Here is a 22,786-nt window from a genome sequence, read left to right as displayed (position 1 = left end):
GGAAAATTGCCTACCCTTGGAGCCATGGCCGATAACGCATTCTGCATCACCAACAATGCAGCATGGGAACGGTACAAACATACACATGTGGCCCCAGCATCACAGATGCCAATTTGATTCACTCCGTGTGATATCAAAAAACAGCTGAAGGCACTGGATACTGCAAAGTTTTTGGGCCCTGATAATATTCCAGCAATAGTGCTGAAGACTTGTGCTCCAGAACTTGGTGTGCCCCTAGCCAAGCTGTTCCAGCACAGCTGCAACACTCACATCTGCCCAACAATGTGGAAAATCGCCAGATATGTCCTGTCCACAAGATGCAGGACAAATCCAACTTGGCCAAGTATCACACCATCAGTCTACTCCTGGTCATCAGCAAAGTGGTGGAAGGGATCATTGACAGTGCTATTAAGCAGCACTTACCTGCTCACTAATACTCAGTTTAGGTTGCTCCAGGGCCACTCAGCTCCTCACCTCATTACAGCCTTGGTCCAGACATGAACAAAAGAACTGAACGCAAGAAGTGAGGTGTGAGTGATTGCCCTTGATATCAAGGCAGTGTTGGACCGAGCATGGCATCAAGGAGCCCTAGCAAAACTGAAGTTAATGGGAATCAAGGGGAAACTCTCCATTGGTTGGAGTCATACCTAGCACAAAGGAATATGGTTGTGGTTGTTGAAGGTCAATCATCTCAGTTCCAGGACATCACTGCACGTGTTCCTCAGGGTAGTGTCCTAGGCCCAACCATCTTCAGCTCCTTCATCAATGACCTTCCTTCCATCATAAGGTCAGAAGTGTGGGTGCTCATTGATGAATGCACAATGTTCAGCACCATTCGCAACTCCTCAGACACTGAAGCAGTCCATATCGAAATGCAGCAAGACCTGGACAATATCCAGGCTTGGGCTGACAAATGGCAAGTAACATTCATGCCACACAAGTGTCAGGCAATGACCATCTCTAACAAAACAGAATCTAACCATCTCCCCTTGACATTCAATGGCATTATCATCACTGAATCCCCCACTATCAACATCTTGGGGGTTACCATTGACCAGAAGCTGAACTGGACTAGCCATATAAATATGTGATTACAAAAGCAGGTGAGAGGCTGGGAATCCTGTGGCAATTAACTCACCTCCTGACTCCCCAAAGCCTGTCTACTATCTACAAGGCACAAGTCAGATGCATGATGGAACACTCCCCATTTGCCTAGGTGAGTGCAGCTCCAACAACACTATGCCATGCAGTACAAAGCAGCCCTCTTAACTGGCACCCCATTCACTCCCTCCATCATCGGAGTATAGTCATAGCAGTGTGTACCATCCACAAGATGCACTGCAGCAACTCACGAAGGCGCCTTTAAGAGCACCTTCCAAACCTGCGAACTCTACCACCTAGAGGAGATGGACAGCATGGGAACACTATCACCTGCAAGTTCCCCTCAAAGCCACACAGTATCCTGACTTGGAACTATATTACCATTCCTTCATTGTTGTTGGGTCAAAATTTTGGAACTTCCTTCCTAACCTACACCATATGGACTGCAGCGGTTCAAGAAGGCAGCTCACCGCCTTCTCAAGGGCATTTAGGTTTAGGCAATAAATGATGGCCTCATCAGCGACACCTACATCCTATGAAAGAATAAATAAAAGAATGAGTGATGGACAGTATCAGTGATATTTTCAAAGCACTCTTTCGGAACCTGGACAGATTGGTGAGAGGAGGGAGACATCCTACACTAGGCCTCCAATAAAGTAGCAAAGATTGTGCTGGCCTGCTACGCAGTGAACCATTTCTCTCTGTAAGGAAGGCTCTTCCTTGACTTGGCACACAGATGCTCATGGAAGGATGCCAGCCCACATGTTCCTGGGCACATTAGTGGTGGTTCTCCTCCTCCATATAACCTTGCCTCTCTAAATTCATGGCCACCCCCTCAACTTCATCATCTCACGTGGCCTATCTACTCCCATTGTGTCACTTACAGATAAACCCACCTCTGATCACGTTCTTGTATCCCTCCCCACTCACATCCTCAATTCCCCTCCCAACCCTGTTTCCTTCTGTGTCCATCCATGGAAAAACTCTCCGCCAAATTATTTGCAAGGGAACTATCAAATTCCTAGCTATCTCGCCATTGGCCCTCCATTTGCCATATTTCTGTAGCTACCAATCTGCCTAATCACACTCTCACTTACACTTTGATACCTTGTTCTTATTGAAGCCATTACACTCTCACCCTTATCATTTCCCCTAGAACAGACCCCAACTCCACTCCCTTAAGTCCAAAGAATGCAAATGAACGTTTATGGTGCACATTGCCATATAAAGCACTATCAAATCCAATTCTCCTCTGTTGAAGCTGTTCCGAAGAATTCGAAGATAATTTCCACTAATGTTCCCTTCCCCGAGAACTGAACTTTCACCTTTCTCTAGTTTCTTGTATACCTCCCTTCATGCCCAGTCTCAAGCTTAACTTACCCATAAGATCCACCTTATGCTCCCTCAACTTCAATCCCATCAAACTCTGGACCACATAATTTTCCTTTCTGGCTGCAATGCCCTCGCCACAGTCTCTGAACACATCTTCGCCTCCCAAACCCATGCCCAGTTTTTCCTCCACTTCACCTTTGAAACCTTCCAATTGGGTTTTGTGCTACTTTCCGAGCACTGAATTGGTGCTTATCACATCTACAAATGACATCCTAAATTACTGTGACCATGGTAACCTCATCCCTTTTGTTCTGTCTGCAGCCTTTGACAGAGTTAACCACACTCCCCGCCTCTAACATCTCCCCTCCATTGTCCAGCTGGGTGGGGCAGCCCTAATTCCATTCCTATCCATCTAGTTGTAGCTAGAGTATCACCTGCAATGGCTTCTCATCCCACTCCAGCACCATTACCTCCGGAGTCACCCAAGGATTTATTCTTGGCCCTCTCTTATTTCTCACTTACATGGTGTCCCTCGGTAACATCAGCCAAGTATACAACGTCAGATTCCACATGTATACTGCAGACCACCAGTTCTCTCTCACCATCACCTCTCTCAACCGCTCCACTGCCTCTGATGTGTCAAACAGTTTGTCCAACATCAAATATTCCTCCAGTTAAGTATTGGAAGACCAATGCCATTAACTTCTATCTTTGCCATGAACTACATTTCCTCACCACCGACTCCATTCCTTTCCCTGGCCACTGTCTGAGGCCAGACTGTTGACAAGCTTGGCCCTAAGCTGAACTTCTGATCCTATACCCTCACGATCACCAAGACCACCTACTTCTACCATTGTAACATTACCTGTCCCTGTGTCTGCCTCAGCTTGTCTGCCACTGAAAACCTCATTCATACCTTTATTACCTCTAATGCTCTCCTTGCTGGTTTCCCATCTTAGGCCATCTGTAACCTTGAGCTCATCCAAAACCACATGACTCATACCCTAACCCACACCAAATCCAGTTCAACCATTAACCCTGTGCTCGCAAGGGTACATTGTCCCCTGGTCTGGTAAAGACACAATTTAGAAAGTCTCATCCTTGTTTTCAAATCCCTTTATCATTTCATCCCTCCCTGTCTCTGTAACCTCATTCAGCCCTCCAATGCTCCAATGTCTGCACTCCTCCAAATTCTAGTCTCTTGAACATCCCTGAATTTCTTTGCTCCAACATTGGTGGCTGTGCCTTCCTCTGCCAAACTCCTAAGCTCTGGAATTCCCCTTCTACCTCTCTCTCCCTCTTCAGGAAGCTTCATAAAACCTACCTCTTTGACCAAATTTTTTGGTCATCTGTCTTTATATAACTCACCAACAAATTTTGTTTGATAATGTGTCAGAGAGGCACCAGATGTTTAAATATGCAATCCAAATGCAAGCTGTTATTTTTACAGCTGTTTTGTATGTTCATCCCTCAAATCATGTGGTCAGCTTTACACTAAATGTGCAACCCAAAAAATTGCAATCTGATCTAAATGCCTTATGTGCACACTGAAATTTCTTGAAATATACCTAAGTAAAAGTTGACATTAGCAAAAAAACAGGGAAGCCTTCTGTCTGAAGAAGTCCATATAGATGTTACTGGACTCAAAGCACAGATTTTACACTAGCAGAGATAGCAGAACAGGTGAACATTCAAAGCATAACATGGCTGCAATGCAAAAAATAATAATTTTTGAGGAGAACTTTTAAGGTAAGAGTCCTTTTCACATCTGTCATTCTCTACTTTTCTCAGCACCACCATTTGGCCAATTTATTTTGTGGAATTTGTAATTATTTTGAGCCCCAGCACTCTCATACCTTCCTTCTCCCACTTCAATAAATCTCCTCCAATCACGGAAGCACAGTTCAGTCAACCTCCTTCTGCTGCTACCTGCACACATTGAACCTGTTACTGTCCTCATTATTACTTTCCACCATCAGCACCCATGAGTGGAAACAGTTTTTCCACATCCAGCCTACAAAACTGATGCACAATTTTAAAAATGCCTTTTGTCAAGAAAATTTTGGTATAAGTATAGTGCTAGATGGACAGAGGGCACAATATCCATCTAATGACACAAAAACAAAAATTGCTGGGAAAACTCAGCAGGTCTGACAGCATCTGCGGAGAGGAAGACAGAGTTAACGTTTCAAGTCTGTATGACTCTTCATCAGAACATACAGACTCGAAACGTTAACTCTGTCTTCCTCTCCACAGATGCTGTCAGATTTGCTGAGCTTTTCCAGCAATTTTTGCTTTTGTTTCAGATTTACAGCATCCGCAGTATTTAGCTTTTATCCATCTAATGACCTATACCACCAAGCAGGGTGTTCCAGCAAATCCCAGCCTATTATTATCACAATGCTTTGAAGTGTGGTACAATTTGAGACATTGCATTCCAAAGTAATTGACAGAAATATTTTAATTCTCAGCAAATGAAGGGATGAGGAAGCCTTCTTTGTTCTCTTTGGAGAACATGAATTCAGTGTCTTTTGCATTAATTGCACTGCTACTTTTCAAGGCTTCCTATAAAGAACAGTTTCCACTTAGTACAAAGGTATTATTTACACCTGAAAGATACAGCAAACATTAATTACAGCTGGTACAGCCCTGAAGGACTGAGAAATTCCAGAAGTAAAGAGATTGTTCTCTGCATGATATTGATGGATTCATTCAATACTGACATCTAACCACTGCACTAAGATCAGTGTAAAAGCCATCTGCACAGTACCAGTAATGCCTGGTAGACATAAGTTTTAGTCTAGCTCGCATTGCAAAATGAACAAATATATCTAAATAGTATATTTATGATATTAACATAGGAATAGGAAGCCTTTTGTGTGAAGAAATCCAAACGCATATTCCATGACTCAGAGCAGAGATTTTATCCAGGCAGATTGCCTCACATTAGCAAGGCAGAGATGAAAGAGCAGATGAATATTCAAAGCACCGCACATGGGACCTGACTACAATTGCAGAAAGAAGTTCACTGATCTGAGCAGAATTGCTATGGTAAGACTCCTACCCACATGTTACTCTCTGCTTTTCCCTGCGAGGCTTGGAGCTCCAGCACTAACAAGCCTTCCCTTTCCCACTACAATTGCTCACTTCCAATCACAGCAGCACACTTAATTGAACCACTTTCTACTGCTACCTGCACATTGAACCTGCGACTGCCTCACCATTACTTCTTCCAGCCTCTCAGAGCTGTGTCCCACCAAAACTGTTCCACCCTGTCAAGCACATCTTCACACACTTTTATAGACCACACGCTAAAACATTCTCTTCTTCATGCAGGGCAAGCTGTGACACAACAATAGTGAGCTGGAATAGATGGGGGAGGGCAATCAAACATCCATATCTTGTCCCCATGAGGAGAGGCAGCCACAGCAATTGTAGGGAGGAGGCAGGTTAAGAGAATTGTGACTGGTGAGGCTGGAAGAAACTTATACATTATTTGCACCTTTGATCCTGTGATCATTAATCCACCACACAGCCAGCTGATTGGCATCAAAAATAGTGGCCGGAATTTTTTGCCTCTGTTGGTATCGGGTGTCATGGCGGGCATGAGCAGACAATATGGCGAGAAGGCCAAAGTTCAGTTTTACGCAGCCATGAAACCTGTTTACGATCTTCCACTCCACCCATCAATGGCGGGCTGCCTTTCCCACCATCCAACGTCGGGAACCTAATTTCAGTGCATTTGCATCTCAACGTCTTGCCTGCCCACCAGAATCATCACTCCATGTCGAATTTACCTCCCACATTGGCGGGAAAACACATCAGCCCAGAACACGTCTGGACAAGCGTGACGTACAAAAGTCAGGACTTACTGTCATGGCCTTGCTCAGATCGCGGACATCCGAGGAGCAGAAGATGCTGGAGCCCTACAGCTACCGGACCATGGAGGAACACACGTATCACATGGTGGATGGATTCTCATGGACATGGCTCTGCCGCAGAAAGCTCACTGAAGGTGGGAGGTCTCCGTTGATGTCTGGGGTTCGCTTCAGGACATTGCGGTCTTGGCCATGGGCTGCTACGGATGATAGGCGAGAGGTGGGAGAAGAAAGTCTAGCTGTGAGCAGAAGAGGAAGGTATACTGGTGTGGTGGGGGGCGGGGCAATGTTGGGAGGGGGAAACAAAAGTGTCAGGGTGGAGTGAGGTTGGGAGGGGAATGAAGGTGTCGGGGCTGAGGTTAGGAGGGGATGAATGAGTATGGAGGGAGGAGGGTGTAATGGGGAGAATGTGGCAACTGGAGTGGTAGGTGTGAGGAGGTTTAAGAGGAGTTCGGAAGGGGGAAGGACTTCGCAAGGGGGAAGGAGTTCAAGGGGTGAAGGAGCCCAGAGGGATGAGAGTAAGGGTGGGGTTATCCAGGTGAACATGCAAGGGAGGGATCTGTGAATCAATGACTGCCTGCTGGGGGGCAAACTGGGGATGGGTGTGGTGAGTATGAGAGAGGGCAGAGTGAGCCAGAAGGGTGGGAGGCTGAGGGTGTGACAGTAGTGGTAGAAGAGTCAAAGAAGATGGTTGGTGGGGACTCGGAGGCAGACACAGGCCCTGGGAGGTGGGAAGGAGGGGGTTGGGGAGGTCAATGTAAGTGGGGGTGGGATTCTCAGGAAGGTAGGGATCGTGCACATTCACCTGGACATCCTGGAAAGGCAAGGGTTCTGGTTGGTAGGTGATGGAGGAGAAGGTGATGCCAGGTGGGTCAACAGTGATGGGGGAAAGGACATGGGTGACTGGGGGAGGAGAAAGGATGGGGGAGCTGAGAAGAAGCTTAACAACGACCATGTTTTTCAAATCAAAAGTGAGCAGAGCCTCGTGTTGGACGGGCACTGGTGCTGTATGGGAGTGTGGTCAGTGGGTGGGCGGAGATGCAGGTCAGCTCAGTTGGACAACTGAAAGGGAACCCCAGCAGGCAGCATTGAAAATGTTCGGGACATTGAGATGAGCGTGATGGTGGAAGGCTCCACGTGCATGGAAGGGTGCTTGCATGAGGCTCCAAAAGCCCTGCAACACACACACTTCTCCCTCCAGAATCACTCATGGTCTGGCTGCATGTAGCTGGACTGCTCATGAGGGGGGGATGAAGTGGGAGGACTCATGAAGCCTGTCAATGAAGCTGAAAGACACAATTACACATTATTCAGTGAAAGTGGATATATTTCCAGATTATAAAGTGACAAAACATGTCCACCAGTGCAACTACTTGTGATCAGAATTTCTTAACTTTTCTAGTTAAGGCCTACCACTTCTTCTAGGTGCTCCCTGACATCCACTGCAGGGGTGGAGACAGCCTGTGTAATGGTTGGCCCTGATGCCTTTGATGACTTCGAAGTACACCCTCTGGAGATATGAGGCCTTGAGGGCCCCGGCTTACTTTGGCTGTCCTCCTGTGGGCCAGCTGCTCCCTCTGCAATGACAGAGGGTGTCACAGGCGAAGAGAACTCGGAGGGAGCGGACAGCCTCTGAGATTCCTGAGTGGATGACCCAGGGGTGTCCAGCTGCTGCTCCTCCTCCCTTCGGGTGCCCGAGGGCCCCAGCCTGACTCTTTGAGGGGATGGAGCGCCTGGAGGGACACTGAGATGCCCTGTTTCCCTCTCACTTTACTGTAGGAACTCACCCATGACTATCACGATGGAGTGCAGGTCTGCGCTCACATCCGTATTCTGCTGGACCTCTCAATGGGTCTCCATGGTGTCCGTCATCCTTCTCATGGAGACCTCCATACACGCACATCTGGGCATCACTTTATCAGAGAGTTCTTTAATGGAGGAGATGCCCTCTTTCCTCCTGGCTGGAGGTGAGGGCCTGGATGGAACTGAGGAACTAGCTGGCTGAGTCACTTGGTAGAGCTCCCTGTGAACCAAAGTAGAGATAATTAGTGCATGGCAACAGAGTCAAGAACAGGAGCGAGAGTACTCACAGTTAAGAGAGGGATGATGTGGTTCAGGATATTCACGTGGGTGTTTGCCACAGACCTTACCATTGCCACAGGTAGGGTCCATGTCCTCACCAGTCAGCGCGATGGCACACTCCTCAAAGTGAGTGTGGGGTCTAAAGTCGGCCACTCCACCCCAGGACCTCTCACTGCTGTTGTCTTCCAGCTTCTCTTTCATGAAAACAGATGGAGAAAGTGTGAGCAGGACACATGGCGCTGCGTGGAGTGTTTGTGTGGTGAGCAGACCCATGGACAGGATGAGGACCCAAGCTCCAGAGGATATGAGCCTAATGGAGATGTGAGGGTGTGTGCGAGAGTTAGTGGTGTTGTCCCTTGAGGTGTAAGATCCCTTTGGATGTGTGATGGGTTTGGGAGTGTGTGAGTTGAGGCAGTTGACTTACCCTGGTGGAATGGATGAGAGCATTCATCCTCTTCCTGCACTGGATGGCTGACCACCTCTGTGCTCCGGTGGCACTGACCGCTGCTGCCACTGCCTCCCAGGCCGGACTGGTGACTCTGGTGGACCTCCTGTGGCCAGAGCGGGAGTTGAGGGCATCACGGTGGCCTTCCACTATATCCAGCGGTGCCCCAGAGAGGTATCACTAAATTTGGGGGCTGCCACCTTCTTTGTTTTTGGGTTCATCTGTTGCCTGGAACAGTCCTGGTCTGAAGACCAGGTCTCAATACATGAAGTTGGCAGCACCCTGTTGCGATTTAAATATGCTGCCCACCAGCAAGTCAGCGAGTTTCCCACGGATTTTTTTTTTTATTTGTTCACGGATTGTGGACATCGCTGGCCAGGCCAGCATTTATTGCCCATCCCTAATTGCCCTTGTTCAGAGGGCATTTAAGAGTCAACCACATTGCTGTGGGTCTGCAGTCACATGTAGGCCAGACCAGGTAAGGACGACAGATTTCCTTCCCTAAAGGACATTAGTGAACCAGATGAGTTTTTACGACAATTGACAATGGTTTCACAGTCATCATCAGACTTTTAATTCCAGATTTTTTTTAATATATATTGAATTCAAATTTCACCATCTGCCATGGTGGGATTCGAAACCGGGTCCCTGGAGCATTAACCTGGGTCTCTGGAACACTAGCCCAGTGACAATAGTGAGGTAAGACGCGCCAGGAATGGGATAATACGACGCAAAAAGCTGCCATTGCGGCCAACAGGTAAAATGTCCTTTTTCCCGCCTGCTACTGCACTTGGTGCAAATCGGGAACGATCCCACCCACTGGTTTATGCTGCTGCTCCAGCACAGCTGCTCATGACAAATGGGGGGAAAAAACTCACCTGTAGGGAGACGGTGCTCCAAAGGTCTCACTTACATTATGATGGTCCAAGCAAAGTTGGGGGAGCCCCTACAGGCAGCAATGAAAGGCAAATGCATCATCAGATGTCTGTACTAATGAGGCAAATGTACCAGAATGTCATAATGGGTAATGTTATTCATAACACCCGAGAAAGCTGAAGGTAATACAGCATTTCAATATTGCATCTCTAATGTGGTAGGCTTCACCAAATGAAGAAAGCTAATCCTTATTTGTTTTTATTATATTCAAAGAAACATAGGCTGTAACAGAAATATAAAGCTCTTTATCACAGAATCACAGAGTCACAGAATCACAGAATCTTTACAGTGCAGAAGGAGGCTATTCAGCCCATCGAGGCTGCACTGGCTCTCTGAAAAAGCATTCCACACAGTCCCACTCCCCTACCTCATCCCCATAACCTTGTACATTCTTTCTAATCAGATAGCGTCCAATTCCCTTTTTAATACCTCAATCGAACCTGCCTCCACCACCCTCTCAGGATGTTCATTTCAGACTCCAACCACCCTCTAGATGAGGAATTTATTCCTCACATCACTTTTACTCCTTTTGCCATTGTTTTGAATCTGTGCCCTCTAGTTCTTGATGCTCCCTTGAGTGGGAACAGTTTCTCACTATTTACTCTGTCCATACCCCTCAGGATCTTGAATACTTCTATCAAGTCTCCTCACAGCCTTCTTTTCTCCAAGGTAAATAGTCCCAACTTCTCCAATCTATTCTCATAGCTACAGTTCTTCATCCTGGGAATCATTCTTGTGAGCCTCCTCTGTACTCTCTCTAATGCCTTCACATCCTTCCTCAAGTATGACGCCCAGAACTAGATGCAGTACTCCAGATGAGGTCTAACTAATGTCTTATACAAGTTCAACATGACTTCCTCACTCTTGTACTCAATGCCCCTATTAATAAAGCCTAAGACACTATATGCGTTATAAACTGCTCTCTCAACATGCCCTGCCATCTTCAGCGACCTATGTACATATACACCAAGGTCCCTCTGTTTCTGCATCTCCTTTAGAGTTTCTTCCTGTATTTTATATTGTCTCTCCATATTCCTCCTGCCAAAATGAATCACTTCGCACTTCTTTGCATTGAACCGCATCTGCCACTTGTCTGTCTAATCCACCAACATGCATATGTCCTCTTGAAGATAAATACTATCCTCATCACTGTTGTCAATGGCTCCAATCTTTGTATGATCTGCAAATTTTGAAATCATGCCTTGAACACCACAGTCTGGGTTTTTTATATATATCTGGAAGAGCAAGGGTCCCAACACTGGCCCCTGGGGAACTCCACTACAAACCTTCCTCCAATCTGAAAAATATCCATTAACCACTACTCTTTGTTTCCTGTCACTCAGTCAATTTCTTATCCAAGTGCCTACTTACCCTTTTATTCCATGAGCCAGAATTTTGCTCACAAGTCTGTTGTGTGGCACTATATCAAATGCCTTTTTGAAAATCCACATACACCACACCAACAGTGTTGCCCTTATCAACCTTCTCTGTTACCTCCTCAAAAAACTCCAAGTTTGTTAAATATAATTTTCCCTTAATTATCCTGCACTTGTCCAAGCAGCTATTGATTTTGTCCCGAACTATAGCTTCCAGAAGTTTCCCTACCACTCAAGTCAAACTGACTGGTCTGCAGTTGCCGGCTTTATTCTTGCATCCCTTTTAGAACAAGGGTGTAACATTCGCAATTCTCCAGTCATTGAGTAATGGTAAAAAAAAATTGTGTCCGGTATTCATGTTATAAACATAAATACCCATTAAAAAATGAAAATCAACTTATTTCAAAATTGGCATGAAAATGCTACAAAAACAAATCATGGATTATGTCAGCATTGACGGACCATTGACTGCCTCTGCAATGTATAATAAATGTTTTTTATAATCTCTCAGGCACAAGCCTGGGAAAATTTTATGGAGACCCTGGGCTGCCCAGGCATCAGGGTCCCCCTCTTGACCTCCCCAGCTGGGTCCAAAGGAATGCAAAGCACGACATTTGGCACCGGCTTGGCTGCAGAAGATGTTGGAAAGATGACATATTGAGACATCAATCCAACTTTGGGCTCCACTCCAGATTTTTTGTCAGGGTTTGCCCTCTTAGTCTTCAACTCTCCCAAGGTATCCACAAAGTAGCGGAGCTATTTGCCCATAGTTGGCAGTTTGGTTCATGAGTGCCAAGGCATGTCCACATGTTAGACGACCTGCTCGCTGAATGTGGGGGTCCAACCTCTTCTGAGTTCCTCTGAAGCTTTAGCTTGGGACGGCAAGGGACCCAGCTTCCAGATGTCACCATGAGGAGGCACAGCTAAGCACTTACCAATGGAGAAGCTAGGTAGATAGAGAAAGGCTTACATATCTAGGTCTCTTTTTCGCATTGCTGCTAGCCAATGGTGTGGGTTGAAAATGAGAAGCAAACTAGCACACAAAAGCAGGAAGCACACTAACTCTCTTCAGCCACCCGCAAGATGTAATTACATCGACCTGTTGTCGTATCAAGAGAAAGTACAGCTTGACACAATTTCGTAGTGCAATCTCTATCTGCTTTTTTAAAAGTCTATTCTATATATAAATAAGCCCGTTTGTTTTAAATGACAAGCTCAGTGTTATGCAAACAGTGAAAGCATGGTGGCATCCAGTAGTAGAAATGTGACAAATAGAGAAGATGTTTGGAGTGAGGAAAATAAAAAGGGATGTCAAAATAAATGGTGAAGCTTTTCATCATCTTATCTTCAATGTTTCTGAATTTGGTTAAATGATTCTAAACTTCAAGGAGCTGTTACTCCTTACAGCCAAGAACTCTTAAGTGAGTAATGCAAATATTGTTGCTTTATTTGTTTTAATAGCAAAACTCACCAACAAAGTTTTCCTAAAATATTTGGCAAATTTGAGAAGTGCCAGTTCCTGTGATTTCTGTTTGGCTTGACCTCTGCACAGTCATTTCAGCTGAAGTTACTATCGAGAAAATAAAATAAAGATCTTCTCTTCATACACAGCAAAAGCAGTTTTTGGTGTTGTAGGTTCAATCAAAGAAGAATAAGCTAATGGCCCAGATTTCATTGTAGGTACCCCTGCACATCACAAAACAAAGAGATGATTATGGAGTGAGTGCGTTACACTATTAATTATACAATTCCATATTTTCCAGGGAGTTTTGCATCAGTTCTCCCCTTACCCTTGACAGAAATGGTGAGGAGATGGTTATCATAGCTCGATCCTCCCCATTAAAATTAATGTCAATCGCAATTTGAGCCTGTCATCACATTGCTGCTACTTAAACTTAAAAATAAAACACTGGCAAACTGACAGTGGTGTGATTTATTGCTCCAAGATTCAGTTTAGACTCCTAATTAAAAGTGTATTCCTGTTGCAAAGATTAAATAAGAAAGATTTTTGAATATAAGCCTCCTGCGCCTGGGACTTTCTGTTTTTAGTATTGCCACACAATTGCCCAGATAATAAATGCAAGGCTGCATGGGAGCGGGTTGGTGGAGATCGGAGGGGGATGGGGAGTGGGGGGAGGTGGGGTGGGGGGTGGGGAGCGGAGAGGGGGGGTACTTGGAAGGACAAATTTCCTGGAGGTCCTGTCAAATTTAATGGCTTGAGAGGTTAGCTGGGTGTCGGGAGAGGAAAACACATGGAAAGGGGAGCAGAGATGAATCGTACATTGGGCGTCAGGTGTAGGATCACTGGACGGTGGACATCCAAGGGAGGTGAGTTGGATATGGGAGGTCAAAGATCGGTGGGGGGGGTGCTTCTGATCGCAGAGATGGAATCTGATAGACTAGATAGGCTGGGAAGAAGCATTCCCGCTCCCCCTGGTCCACAAGCAGTGCTTGCCCCATTACACCTGGCCATTTCCAGCTGTCAGCTCTCCTGAGGCTCTGGAAAAGGATCTACCAGAATTAACCCTGGGAACTAATAACGTTTGAGGCATGTGGCCTAATTAAATTACTTAAATGACAGCCCTGCTTCTGGAGAGCAAATTCATAGCCAAATCCCCACCCTCACAACCTGCCTTCATTCAAAATAAAAGTGAAGATGGTGTTTGCCATTTAAAAAATTTTAACTCACCGCCCCCATACTGGGTGGGGTTACAATTACTCCCTATATATCCAGAGCCATCCCATTCATATGATTGTATTCATAATTTAAGTGACCTGTTTCCATGGATGCGTCCCTGAATCGGTGGGGGGTGGGGTGGTGCTGCAGTCTTCTTGCCTTTCGGGGTCATGTCTTCTGTGCAGCAGTCCTGGGCTGGAGGCACTGAGAGGTGTGCACGTGGCTGCAGGTAAAAATAGCACTCGGCATGAGGAAGCAGCGAGGTGAGAGCGTGGCGGGCAAATGAGAACCCACTTGCTATTGAAACAGCATGTTTCCTGGGAATGCATGTTTATTGAGGCGGGATTGGGACGATACGACATGAAAAGCCGCCATTGCAGCCAGCGGGTAAAATGTTCTATTCCCCGCCCGCTACTGCATTTAAGACCATAAGACATAGGAGCAGAAATTAGGCCATTCGAGTCTGCTCCGCCATTCAATGATGGCTGATAAGTTTCTGAACCCCATTCTCCCGCCTTCTCCCCGTAACCTTTGATCCTCTTGCCAATCAAGAACCTATCTATCTCGGTCTTAAATACACTCAATGACCTGGCCTCCACAGCCTTCTGTGGCAATGAATTCCATAGATTCACCACTCTCTGGCTAAAAAAGTTTCTCCTCATCTCTGTTCTAAAAGGTCTTCCCTTTACTCTAAGGCTGTGCCCTCGGGTCCTAGTCTCTCCTACTAATGGAAGCATCTTCCCCACGTCCACTCTGTCCAGGCCTTTCAGTATTCTGTAAGTTTCAATCAGATCCCCCCTCATCCTTCTAAACTCCATTGAGTATAGACCCAGAGTCCTCAAACGTTCCTCATATGTTAAGCCTTTCATTCCTGTGATCGTTCTCGTGAACCTCCTCTGGACCCTCTCTAGGGCCAGAACATCCTTCCTGAGATACGGGGCCCAAAATTGCTCACAATATTCTAAATATGGTATGACCAGAGCCTTATAAAGCCTCAGCAGCACATCCCTGCTTTTATATTCTAGTCCTCTCGAAACAAATGCCAACATTGCATTTGTCTTCCTAACTACCGACTCAACCTGTAAGTTAACCTTAAGAGAATCCTGGACTAGGACTCCCAAGTCCCTTTGCACTCCAGATTTCTGAATTCTCTCCCCATTTAGAAAATAGTCTATTCCTCTATTCTTCCTACCAAAGTGCATTACCTCACACTTCCCCACGTTGTATTCCATCTGCCACTTCTTTGCCCATTCTCCTAACCTGTCCAAATCTTTCTGCAGCCTCCCCACCTCCTCAATACTTCCTGTCCCTCCACCTATCTTTGTATCATCTGCAAACTTAGCCAGGATGCCCTCAGTTCCTTCATCTAGACCATTAATGTATAAAGTGAAAAGTTCTGGTCCAAACACTGACCCCTGCGGAACTCCACTAGTCACCGGCCGCCATCCTGAGAAGGACCCCCTTATCCCCACTCTCTTCCTCCTGCCAGACAGCCAATCTTCTTTCCACGCTAGTACCTTGCCTCTAACACCATGGGCTCTTATGTTTCTGAGCAGCCTCCTGTGTGGCACCTTGTCAAAGGCCTTCTGGAAGTCCAAGTAGATAACATCCATTGACTTTCCTTTGTCTAACCTACTCGTTACCTCCTCAAAGAATTCTAATAGATTTGTCAGGCATGACCTCCCCTTGATGAAACCATGCTGACTTTGCCCTATTTTACCATGCACTTCCAAGTATTCTGAAATCTCATCCTTAATAATGGACTCTAAAATCTTACCAACGACCGAGGTCAGGCTAATCGGCCTGTAATTTCCCGTCTTTTGCCTCACTCCCTTCTTAAACAGGGGGGTTGCATTAGCGATTTTCCAGTCCTCTGGGACCCACCCTGACTCCAGTCATTCCTGAAAGATCACCACTAACGCCTCCACCATCTCTTCAGCTATCCCCTTCAGAACTCTGGGGTGTAATCCATCTGGTCCAGGTGATTTATCCACCTTCAGACCTTTCAGTTTTCCTAGCACCTTCTCCTTGGTAATGGCCACCATACTCACCTCTGCCCCCCCGACTCTCTTGAACTTTGGGGATGTTACTCGTGTCTTCCACCATGAAGACTGACGCAAAGTACCTATTCAGTTCCTCCACCATTTCTTTGTTCCCTACTACTACTTCTCCAGCATCATTTTCCAGCAGCCCAATGTCCACCTATGCCTCTCACCCTTTATATATCTAAAAAACTCTTGCAATCTTCTTTTATATTACTGGTTAGTTTACCCTCATATTTAATCTTCTCCCTCCTTATTTCTTTTTTAGTTGTCCTCTGTTGGTCTTTGTAGGCTTCCCAATCCCCTGGTTTCCCACTGCTCTTCGCTGCATTGTATGCTTTCTCTTTAGCTTTTATGCTGTCCCTGACTTCCCCTGTCAGCCATGGTTGCCTCGTCCTCCCTTTAGTATGCTTCTTCTTCCAAGGGATGAATTTTTGCTGTGTCTCCCAAATTACTCACAGAAACTCTTGCCATTGCTGTTCCACTGTCTTTCCTGCTAGGCTCATCTCCCAGTCAATTCTGGCCTGCTCCTCCCTCATGCCTCTGTAGTTGCCTTTATTCAACTGTAATACCGTTACATCTGATTCCAGCTTTTTCCTCTCAAATTGCAGGGTAAATTCTATCATATTATGGTCACTTCCTCCTAAGGGTTCCTTCACCTTAAGCTCCCTTATCAAATCTGCCTCATTACACATCACTAAATCTAGAATTGCCTGTTCCCTAGTGGGCTCCACCACAAGCTGCTCCAAAAAGCCATCTCGTAGACATTCCACAAATTCCTTTTCTTGGGATCCACTACCAACCTGATTTTCCCAGTCTACCTGCATATTGAAATCCCCCATGATCACTGTAACCTTGCCTTTCTTACACGCCTTTTCTATCTCCTGGTGTATCTTGTGCCTCACATCCTGACTACTGTTCGGAGGCCTGTACATAACTCCCATTATGGTTTTTCAACTTTGCGGTTCCTCAACTCTACCCACACAGATTCTACATCATCTGACCCTACATCATTTCTTGCTATCGATTTAATTTCATTTCTTACCAACAAAGCAACCCCACCCCCTCTGCCAACCTGCCTATCTTTTCGATAGGATGTATATCCTTTGATATTTAGCTCCCAGTCCTGATCCCCTTGCAGCCATGTCTCCATGATGCCCACCACATCATACCTGCCAATTTCAATCTGCGCCACAAGCTCATTTACCTTATTTTGTATACTGCGTGCATTCAGATACAACACCTTCAGTCCTGTATTTCCCGTCCCCTTTCTCATTGTCATCCCTTTATCTGATGTGCTTGAAGTTAGATTCCTAACCCTTTACAAACACTCTGTCCTATTTTGTGTTCTGGAGACTTTAATAGCCTCTCCTGGGCTCTCCTTTCTTTTCAGTTTTTTCATAATTTTCCATGAAGTTGAATCCACCCCTCCACACGCTAACCTGCTGCTTTGTTTCGCATTAGTCATACTTCTTGGAGTTTTACCCTTCCCTCCCCCCCACTTTCTAGTTTAAAGTCCTGTTGACCACCCTATTTACCCTTTTCGCAAGAACATAGGTCCCAGATCGCGTCAGGTGGAGACCGTCCCAACGGTACAGATCCCTCCTGTTCCAATACTGATGCCAGTGCCCCATGAAATGGAACCCCTCTTTCCCGCACCACTCATTTAGCCACGAGTTTACTTCCCTTATTCTCGCGTCGCTATGCCAATTTGCACGTGGCTCGGGTAGTAATCCAGAGATTATAACCCTTGAGGACCTGTTCTTTAATTTAGTTCCTAGTTCCTGATAATCCCCAAACAGGTCCTCTTTCCTAGTCTTACCTATGTTATTTGTCCCGACCCAGACCACAACAACTGGATCCTCCCGCTCCCTCTCCCACATCCTTTCAAGCCGGTCAGAGATGTCCCTCACCCTGGCACCGGGCAGGCAACATACCATGCGGGACTCTCGATCCTGCTTACAAAGGATGCTATCAATTCCCCTAATTATAGAATCCCCTACAACTACCACTTGTCTTTTTGCTCCCCCCTCTTGAATGGCCTCCTGTGCCACGGTGCAAACCTGGGACGATTCCGCCCAAAGTGTTAAACCCAAGCTCCACTCTGCTGTTCAGAGGAAATGGCAATATTTGAAGAAAAGTAGGAAGGTTTCCTCTTGTTCTTGGTTAACATTCATCCCTCAACCAGCACTACAAAAATAGATTTGACTATTCATTTTCTGTTTGTGGCACCTTGCTGTGAAATAATTGGTTGCTGTTTTGTGAGTGCACTTCAAAAGTCTAAATGTAAGTTCTTTCTTTACTCTTCCTCAGCCACCAAACTCAGCCGCGCACTTCCTACTGCAACAACAGAAAACATTGCACTTCCTAAACTGGATATCCTTACCTGCAAATTTAGACTTGCAATTGTATAAGAACATGAAAACCTATAGGGCTGACATATCGGGATGCTTATAGGGTTGAGGCTGTCTAGCTGTGCCAGGTATTATTGGAATACATTTCATCAGATTTCAATTAAGCTATGAAATTGACTTCTCCCAATATTGGTTCTGTCACCAATAAGGAAGCAGGCTTTTTTACAAATTCACCTCCCATTGACTTTTGTATAAGTGTCTATGGCTGGGATTTTCTGTGCCCGCAAGCATTGGGCATATTCGATGGCATGAGTGGACAATATGGCGAGAAGGCCAAAAATCGGTTTCACAACATCATGAAACCAGTTTGCGATCATCTAGTCCACCCGCTGATGGCGGGCCGCGTTCCCCACCATGGGATGTCGGCACCTCATTATAATATATCAGCATATCAATATAAGGCCAGCCCACTGAAATTATGCCCCCGCCCCCCCCCCCTCCCTCCCGCCCACTCCCCCCGTTGGATTGTGCACCCATGTTGGCAGGAAAACAGCCTCCATGTTTCACAACAGCATATAGTGCACTTGGCGGGCTGCACTTTGCTCGGGACTTCAATGTTTGTTTGCCTACCTTGCTTTGGGCAGCACTCGCAGTCAGCGCCAGGCTTCACAGGCAGCACCACATCACTTCTAGAGGGGCTCACAGGCAGGTCTCTACCTACCAGATCAGCCATATGTGGGTGGCTTTTCAATGGCTGCAGGGCTAGGGCTTGCTTGGAGAAGGGGGAGAAGTGGCCTCAGGCAAGGGAAGAAGCTACAGGAGGAGAGCTGTACTGGGGAAGGGGGGTATCCCAGAGTGTGTGTGTGGGGGCACATGTTGATCTGTGCAAGTGGCCTCAAGATGGTGAAGGCTGAGGAGGCAGAGTCCAGAGGAGATGAGGCCAGATGGACATGTGAGTGTGAGAGAGTGAGTGGTGATGTCCCTTAAGTTGGCAGTGAGTGAGATGCCAGTGAAAGCCAGTGAATGTGTGATGGCCTTGTGAGTGTGAGAGTTTAGAATGATGAGATGCTTGTCCTACCCTGGCAGCACGGATGAGATCATTCATCCTCTATCTGCCAACCTCTTCTGTGCGACATTGGCACTGATCACAACTGCCATCACCTACCAAGCCTGAGTGGTAATGTAGCTGCCCCTCCTGCGGCCAGAGTGGGGGTAGAGGACATCACGGCGGGCCACCATGACATCCAATAGGCACTTGAAGGCTGCAGTCTTCTTGCCTTTTAGGGCCATGTCTTCTTTGCAGCAGTCCTGGGCTGGAAGCACTGAATGTGGCTGTACTTTAAATATGGTGCCTGGCATGATGAAGCGGCGAGGTGATTGCGAAGCAGGCGAATGAGAGCCCGCCCGCCATGGAGACGGCATGTTTCCCGGGGATTCATAATTAATGCGGCGTGTTTGGGACAATACAGCGTGAAAAGCCACCATTGTGACTGGCCGGTAAAATGCTTACCCACCTGCTACCGCACTTAGTGCAAATCTGGGACGATTCCGTCCTATGTTGGGCACATGCACGCCTCCAAACTGAAGGAGACAAATTAGAGCCGAAAAAAGGCTGTTAGCTCAAAATTAAAGCAAACTAATTTTTAAAAATAATCTGTCAGTACTGTTCCTGCTCTCACTGTGTGAACATAAACCAAGAATCAGCTAGAAGCAGCATTTTTTACTCTCTTCATCCTCCCTTTCACTGTGTTTAAAAGTCAACGAACAAGAGATCACAAGGTAAAATGTTCAGATGAAAGACATTCCCTCACAGGGCAACAACCCTCATTCATGTGTCAAACAGCAGAGGCATGCTGGTAATAGAGCCACTTTTACCTCATCAAGTGTGCCTTCTTCTGGAATTCAGACATTTCATGGTCCGTGGTACCTTTCTTCATTTCTACTCAAAATAAAGACAAAACAACCATTTAATCCTGCTTTATCACTGTCAGCCTCTAGCCCTGAAGAAATAATGCGGGTGCAGCATCTTCCTAGACCCACTACCCACCCATGGACACCTTAAATAAGAGGTACTTGGTTCAATGCATAAGAGGCTACTCAGGTTTTTAAACAGCAGGCCTGTTAGGCACAAGCGTGCAAACCATCTTTGTAAGCTGGTTGTTTTGACAACAGCTCCATTGTTTGTTGCCAGCTGTCCCTATCTGTATCTGTAAATGGGAACAATGTTTCAGTGTAATGTTACATGAGTGCCTGAACAGGCTGAAGTTCAAATATTCTAATGCTTATGTTAGTAACACCATTTATTATAAAAGAAATGTGCAATGAAATTAACCATACACATCATCAGAGCCTCATTCCCTTTGATCAGCTTGTCAATTTAAATGTTAGCCAACTCAGTGTAAAAGATGGAAGGCCCTGATGAAAAACCAAGGGAAGAGATAATTGAAAACTCAAATTAATTGCACTGAAAGCCAAGTTTCCTGACCTGGCAGTTAAAATGTTAAGTCCTTTTGACAGAGGAAGCTGGAAACATGCCACCTGACAGTGATTATTCAGAAGACGAGTCTACAGCTCTTTTACACCTATCTCCGTTTAAGCTAATTCATTCATCTGGCAAGAAATCACAGTGGCCGTGAAGAAATTCTTCCTCATCTCAGCTCTAATTGGATCAGCCACTTACCCTGAAACGGTGCCCCCATGTTCTAGATTCTCCAGCCAGGGGAAACAATGGGTGAAAATTTATGGTCCTGTCGGGGCAGGACTAGGGCCGTAAAATGCGGCGAGTCCATCGACTTCGCCAGGACCATAAAATCCCACCGGCGTAAAATTCTACCCAGTGTCTCAATATCTATCCTGTCAAGCCCCTTCATAATCTTGAATGATTTAATTGGATTACTTGTCATTTTTCTAAACTCCAGAGAAGATAGCCCCAATTTACTCAGCCTCTCATCATAGGACAACTCTCTCATCCCATCGACCAATCTAGTGAACCTTCGCTGTACTGCCTCCAATGCAAGTGTTTCCTTCCTTAAATATGGAGACCAAAATTGCACACAAGTATTCCAGATATAGGTCTCACCAAAGCCTCGTACATTTCTAGGAAGACTTCTTTATTCTTGTACTGCAATCCCCTTGCAACAAAGGCTACCATGCCATTTGCTTTCCTTATTGTTTGCTGTACCTGAATGTTACACTCAAGTCTATCTGAATATCAACATTTACAAGTTTCATGACTCTTAAAAATATTCTGCTTTTCTATTCTTATGACGGAAGTGAATAACCACACACTTCCCCACTTTATAATCCATCTGCCACCTTGTTACCAATTCACTTAACCTGTCTATATCTCCTTGCAGCCTCTTTGTATTCCCCTCACCGTTTGCATTCCCAACCTAGCTTTGTATCTTCAGCAAACTTAGATAGGTTACTCTGTGTCTCTTCATCTAAGTCATAAACATAGCTTGTAAATACCTGAGGTGCCAGCACTGATCCTTGTGGCACTCCAGTAGTGCCCAATTTCTCCCTACTCTCACCTTGCTGCCCGCTAACCAAATCTCTATCCTGCTAATATACCATCCCCAAATCCAGCAGCCCTTTAGCTTGTGCATTATCTTTTTGTGTGGCACCTTTTCAAATGCCTTTTGGAAATCCAAGTATACCACATCCTCTGGTTCCCTATTATCTACCCTACTGGTTATGTCTTCAAATAACTCCAATAAATTTGTCAAACATTATTTCCCTTCCGTAAAACCCTGTTGACTTTTTCTAACCATACTACACTTTTCTAAGTGCATTGTTAAGACTAACTTAGTAATTTATTCCACTTTGCTGCATTAAATTTTATCAGATATGTATCTGCATATTTCACTGTTCTGTCTATGTCCTCCTGAAGTCTGCTACTATCTGTTTACTACTGAGTTTGCTTCTGAGTTTCATAACATCTATAAACTTTGAAATTATGCCATGTATACCAGAGTCCAGGCCACTAGTCTTAACACCTTAGGGACATCACTGTATACTTCCCTCCAGGATGAAAAACAACCATTCACCACTAGTCTCTGCTTTCTATCCTTTGGCTAAGATCATATTCGTGCACCACTGCCTATTTAAACCCAATAGGCTTCAATTTTGCTAACATCTCTATTATATGTTACTTTATCAAATACCTTTGAAAAACTTACACAATGAAAGATTATGTGCAAAAGATCCACAGCATACATAATACGTGAAAGGGTACCTTCCAAATGGAGAGGGTGTCCTCAACTTAGTTACATGCTATAGTTGATGGTTCCACAAGACATAGAGCCTTATTAGTTTATAGTAATACGCCATTTAGCCCATCACTCTTTGCTGGAGTAATCCAAAAATCCAGGTCATCGGGAGAATTCCCCTGCTCTGCTTTCAATAGTTTCCTGGAATCTTTCACGCCCACCTGGGAGGGTAAAATAGTGCCTCAAATAAATAGCAGCACTCCCACAGTCTCCAATGTGCAATTGTAATAAAAGTCTCCATTTTGCAGATGGCTGCAGCCATGTAAAATTCCAGGCAAGTGTGCCACAGGGT

Source organism: Cetorhinus maximus, chromosome 5 (assembly GCF_964194155.1).
Source record: "Cetorhinus maximus chromosome 5, sCetMax3.hap1.1, whole genome shotgun sequence".
NCBI lineage: Eukaryota > Metazoa > Chordata > Chondrichthyes > Lamniformes > Cetorhinidae > Cetorhinus > Cetorhinus maximus.
The sequence above is the reverse complement of the archived record's forward strand: the minus strand, read 5'-3'. Positions refer to the sequence as shown.